This window comes from Hyperolius riggenbachi, chromosome 2 (assembly GCF_040937935.1).
Source record: "Hyperolius riggenbachi isolate aHypRig1 chromosome 2, aHypRig1.pri, whole genome shotgun sequence".
NCBI classification, from domain to species: Eukaryota; Metazoa; Chordata; class Amphibia; order Anura; family Hyperoliidae; genus Hyperolius; species Hyperolius riggenbachi.
The window spans coordinates 434,993,795-434,999,794 of record NC_090647.1 but is presented as its reverse complement, the minus strand read 5'-3'; the positions used below and the strand labels follow the sequence as shown (position 1 = coordinate 434,999,794).

The 6,000-nt window shown below is 44.3% G+C and overlaps 1 protein-coding gene across 1 annotated transcript in view; it reads left to right on the top strand.

The window, feature by feature from the left end:
- The first annotated feature begins 781 nt into the window (after nt 1-781).
- The window catches only part of IL1RAPL1 (interleukin 1 receptor accessory protein like 1), a 1,893,014-nt gene continuing 1,887,795 nt past the window's right edge, over nt 782-6,000 (top strand). The window contains exon 1 of the mRNA XM_068265642.1: nt 782-893. The gene's annotated coding sequence lies outside the window, so the exon portion shown is untranslated. The remainder of the gene's footprint in view (nt 894-6,000) is intronic.

Sequence of the window (6,000 nt, the reverse complement as noted above, 5' to 3'; positions counted from 1 at the left end):
TATTGCTGAAAAGCAGACACAACAGCGCACAACTGCTTTAGTGGGCTCGGGCCTTAAAAAAAACAAATGCCTTTTTTTTTTTTGCATGTTGTTACCCATTAATATGCTGCCATAGTGATGGCAGCAATCAGATTATTGATTTACTTTACTGTTGTTTTCTCCTGATTATTGTTCTGGGAGGAGTCTACTTACAAAGAGCAGTAGGAGCCAGATGACATTGAAAATTTATATTTTTGGTTCTGATAAGGTTTAAAGATATGGCCAGCTCAGTAATAATAATAAAAAAAAATACTGCTAGGTATTTATAATTCCTTTTTTTTATTAACTGCAGAAATACTAGTTACCTCTTAAAAGCAATACTTACTCAAATGTTTTTTTGTTTTTTGTTTTTCCTTTTGCTCCTCACAGTCTGTTTTACTTTTTTTTCTCATTTGTATTGAGCTGAAAGTATTTTATAATCATGAAATGTGCCATAAAGTCTTAAAAGCCTTCTCATGATAAACAACTAATATTTATGTGAGACTTTATAAAGAATCTATGAAAAGGCAGATGCTCTGGTGATGTATACCCTCTTGCATTTACAACCTAAGTGTGCGATTGAATAAACGGTTCCTCAATAAACACAATCTATTGTTAAGTTTCGAAATACCAATGCTCTGTGTGCTTGGTGAGGCTGAATAAGCAATTCTCTGCTTTAATTTGAAAATCCAGGCTTGCCTAGCAATTGCTATGACAACATCTACTGTTACTATTTGTAACTGTTACTGTGCCTGAGCCCTGTTAAGGTCTATTTGCACACCGAACTAAATAGACATACAAAAATAGGGAAAAAAAATACAACAAGAGCAAATTCGAAACTGAAATGAAAAAGACTTGGTTCTTGCTGTAAAAAGGTAAAATATATACACACAATAGAGACATAAAAATTGTATTTTGAAGCCTGGAAATGGTGAGTACAATTATTGTATTAACAGAAATCATTGTAGACTGTGCAGTATATCTTGCCCCAGGGAGTACTGGATGAGCTCCTTCACTATGGCTCCTGTATTATTTCCAAGATAATCCTCTTTCATCTTTGTTAAAAAATATTTACTTCGCTACGTGTATTTTTTTTTCTAATTTAAAATCCATTTGTAATCTGATTACTGAAGTATAGCATTGCAAAAAAAGGTGCCTCAGCCCTGATCCCACTCTGTTTATTATTTTTATTTCCCAGTACCGATATATTACTTTGCAAACTATATAAAGCTAATCCTATCCCTCCCTGGCTTCGGCAGACTAATGTCTCTGTCAGACTTATGTATACAGTGGAGATGGGCAGCAAAGTTATGGATAGAACATAGTCTGCTCCTGTTTTATACAGAGAGATCACTCGTCTCACTTTTTGTATCAGTTTCTAGTGCTGAACACCATCATACATTTCTTATTGCTTTCACCTTTAATATCTTTGTGTTTTTCGTTAGAAGAGGTTCTTCTAACCACTGCTGCTCAGTTTAATGGTAAGCTATGGCAAGGACATTATTTTTCATCATAGCCAGCTTTATTAAAGAGACTTTGTAACCCCAAAAAATTCCCCTGGGGGGTATTCTCCTCGGTAGGGGGAAGCCTCAGGGTCCCAATGAGGCTTATCCCTCCGCTGTAGCTGCAGGCAGTCCAGCGCTTCTTCCCATGAAGTGTCCGGCAATCCTCCCTCGACAAGCCTGACAAGCGCTGATAAGCGCTGATTTATTTACCTTTCCTGGCTCCAACGGGGGCGCTGCTGCGGCAAACCATACGAAGATAGCCAGAAATACCAGATCTCTGTCGGGACCGCTCTACTACGCAGGCGTAGGAGACTTGCGCCTGCGCAGTAGAGCGGGCCAATAGCGATTTGGGTATTTCCGCCTATCTCCGAGCGGAGAGCGGATACTGCGCTTGCGCTGGAGCCGGGGAGGTAAATATTTACATGCCCGCTGTTCAGAGGGGCACAGCGAGACCGGTGTGGGACACAGGAGGATGGGGGAAGCCTCGATCGGACCCGGAGACTTTCCCCTACCGAGGTGAGTACCCCCCAGGGGAACTTTTTGTAGTTACAGGTTTTCTTTAAGTGTGCCAGAAATGACATGTGACATGATAGGGGTTGATTCATTAAAGGAAATAGTGCAAGCAACCTCCTGTTATTTGCACTATTAAATCAGCACACCTTAATGTTGTTTCCCAGCACGCTATACGCGCTAGTGTCAGCATAGTGTGCATAAGTAAGCAACAACCGCTGCTTATAATAGCCGTGCGGTAGTGATGTATCACTACCGCGATACTTTAGTAGCATGGCTGCTACTGCATAGTAGTGGCTGTGCTAGTGAACTATGGTGTGTGCAAAGCCGGACAAGGGAGGAGAGACATCAGGCTGTGTATTACAGGCACTAGCACTACGCTTACCTCCCCCCTTGCTTCCTCAAAGACTGCATTTCCTCACTGGTGGCCCGCAGCATCTAATCCCCAAGATGCCAGATATGTGCTGCACTAGCGCCTGCTTCACTCACCCTCTCTCAGCAGATTAGCGATGGGATCACCAGCCACATGTGAAGTCCTGCTTTCTCTCTGACTACAGTGGCACCTCATGTGACCCTCAGCACGCAACAGGTCACTTGGGCACCGCTGTAGCCATGGATAATAATTCCTAATAATTCCTATATTTGTATAGCACTTTTCTCCTGTTGGACTCAAAGTGCTTGCGAGGCAGCCACTAGAGCCCGCGCTCAATAGGCAGTAGCAGTGTTAGGGAGTCTTGCCCAAAGAACTCCCTAACACTGGGTGGATACAGGCTAGTGTTGGGCGAACACCTAGATGTTCGGGTTCGCGAACGTTCGCCGAACATCGCCGCGATGTTCGGGTGTTCGCGCCGAACTCCGAACATAATGGAAGTCAATGGGGACCCGAACTTTCGTGCTTTGTAAAGCTTCCTTACATGCTACATACCCCAAATTTGCAGGGTATGTGCACCTTGGGAGTGGGTACAAGAGGAAAAAAATATTTGAAAAAGAGCTTATAGTTTTTGAGAAAATTGATTGTAAAGTTTCAAAGGAACTACTATTCCCAGCAGACACAGAGTGGCAGTAAACACAATGCTATATAGTGTGGCTGAGCGAGGTACACAGAGTGGCAGTAAACAGAATGCTATATAGTGTGGCTGAACGAGCGGTGTACTACTATTCCCAGCAGACACAGAGTGGCAGTAAACAGAATGCTATATAGTGTGGCTGAGCGAGGTACACAGAGTGGCAGTAAACAGAATGCTATATAGTGTGGCTGAGCGAGCAGTGTACTACTATTCCCAGCAGACACAGAACAGTAAACAGAATGCTATATAGTGTGGCTGAGCGAGCGGTGTACTACTATTCCCAGCAGCGACACAATGACTGGGGGGACCCTGGCTAGCGTGGCTGGAGCGCGAACTACCCTGCCTGCCTACCTAAAGCTAAACCCACAGACAAATGGCGGAGATATGACGTGGTTCGGGTATTTATTTACCTGAACCACGTGACAGTTCGGCCAATCAGAGCGCGTTCGGGTCCGAACCACGTGACCCGTTCGGCCAATCACAGCGCTAGCCGAACGTTCGGGGAACGTTCGGCCATGCGCTCTTAGTTCGGCCATGTGGCCGAATGGTTTGGCCGAACACCATCAGGTGTTCGGCCGAACTCGAACATCACCCGAACAGGGTGATGTTCTGCAGAACCCGAACAGTGGCGAACACTGTTCGCCCAACACTAATACAGGCCGATGGACGGACAGAAGGAGGTCCCATTGCTGGAAGACTGAGAGCAGGCAAGCGAAGCAGTGCTGAGCATCTAGGGAGGGGGAGACAGATGGTGCAAGGAGGGGGCCTTTGGGGAGGGGAATTGCCTCTTGCCACCCTCTAATTGTTGCCACCCTGAAGCACGTGATTCACATTGCTTCATGGAAGAACCACCCCTGATGGCCAGCAAACAAGCATGCATTTTAAATCTGTAATCACTAGTCAGACATGACAGCAGAAACTGCAAGTCTGCAACATGATATGTTCCAAATGTTACATATCACATTACAAAAACAGAGGGCAAGCTCCCAATCAACAGAACAAGCCAAAGTAGTGAAAAAAATACCAACTTTGTTAAGGTTTCTGGTAAAAAATCTTGCCAGAAGTATCTTTCTGATATACAGTATTACTGTTTCAGCGATTTCAAGCTTGCACTCCTGACCTGGATTCCAAAGCTGGCACTCAAAGTTCCAGTCTAACGGTGTAAGTCACTTGAGGGATCTTCTAATGCCTACTAAACGATAACATTTATGAGTAGAAAGCAAATACATTTCCAGGGCTTTGTTTTAAATGATCAGAAGGTTTGTGGGGTTGCCTGATTTAATTAATGTTGTTGTTGCTCAAATTTGGCCTTATGGTTTTCACGACCCAAACACACATATTCAGCACCGAACAACTGGATGGGGTGTGTTTTATTTAGTTACAGTACTTCCTGCTTCCAGCTTGGAAGGAGGAAGTATCAGAGCTAAAAGAAATGCACCCCGTCTAGCTGTTTGGTGCTGAAATGGTGCTGACTGCTTGTGTTAGGGTCTACAAAACCAATAATGCCATATTTGAACAACAACAATACCTGAAAAGCAGAGATCTAAACATTTGGTCTAAGTAGACCAAAGAAGTCTTAAAGGAATACTGTAGGGGGGGGTCGGAGGAAAATTAGTTGAACTTACCCGGGGCTTCTAATGGTCCCCCGCAGACATCCTGTGCCTGCACAGCCAGTCACCGATGCTCTAGCCTCGCCTCCAGTTCACTTCTGGAATTTCAGACTTTAAAGTCTGAAACCCACTGCATCTGAGTTGCCGAGTCCTCGCTCCCGCTGATGTCACCAAGAGCGTACTGCGCAGGCACAGACCATACTGGGCCTGCGCAGTACGCTCCTGGTGACATCAGTGGGAGTGAGGACACGGCAATGCAGGCGCAGTGGTTTTCAGACTTTAAAGTCTGAAATTCCAGAAGTGAACCGGAGGCGGGGCTGAAGCATCGGTGAGTGGCTGCGTGGGCACAGGGCGTCTGCGGGGGACCATTAGAAGCCCCGTGTAAGTTCAACTCATTTTCCCTTGACCCCCCTACAGTAGTCCTTTAAAATATCCCTTTGGAATTCACTTGTCATTGGGAGTATAACAAACGCTATTTCATGTTTTTCAGCTTTAATTCGAATCCTCAGAGACAATACTGAGACAGAACACATATGCAGAGCAAGAGATGCAGTTCAACACTGACATCTCTCCTGGATATCTTAGACTGATCATGTGCATGCATGTGTTCCCTAGAATGGTAGAACCAGCCAGGCCTCAGTGTGAATCCCAGGTTCATCAGAATGAAATGTTTGCTTCCTCGATGACTAGTGTGGGTAGAGTAAGGATCCTTTCAACTTGGAGGAGCCTCTGTGCTGGTCAAAGGGTCTAGTATGGAATGCTTTTGCATGAAAACCATTGTGAATATAATCCATCAGTGCAACCAAATAAAACTTGCATTCAAGTGGTGTTTAACATTACTAGAATTCCAGCTTGTTGTGAGTGTTTGATGGCAGATGGTTAATGAATGTTTGTTCTAGACCAGGGTTTCTCAACTTGGTCTTTAAGTACCTAACAGTACATGCTTTATGGAAATCCACAGAGCTACTTAATGAGCGCTATAGAGACCCTAATTACCCCGCTTGTGAATGTTTGTGGTTTTCTGCAAAATGTGCACCGTTGGAGGTACTTTAGGACTGAGTTGAGAAACCCTTTTCTAGACCAATGAAGCTCCTGAAGTTGCACAGCCAGGTAAAGGTAGATCCACATCTATACTCTGCTTATTACAAGTTCGCTTTACCACTAATGTTCATTTTATGTCTTGTCTTCCCCTTCATATTTTTTACATCTCTATGAATAGCAGAACTAATCCATGGAACAGACATGAGACAGGACATATTAGTCATTTATTGTGTTAGGCAAATATTCTAT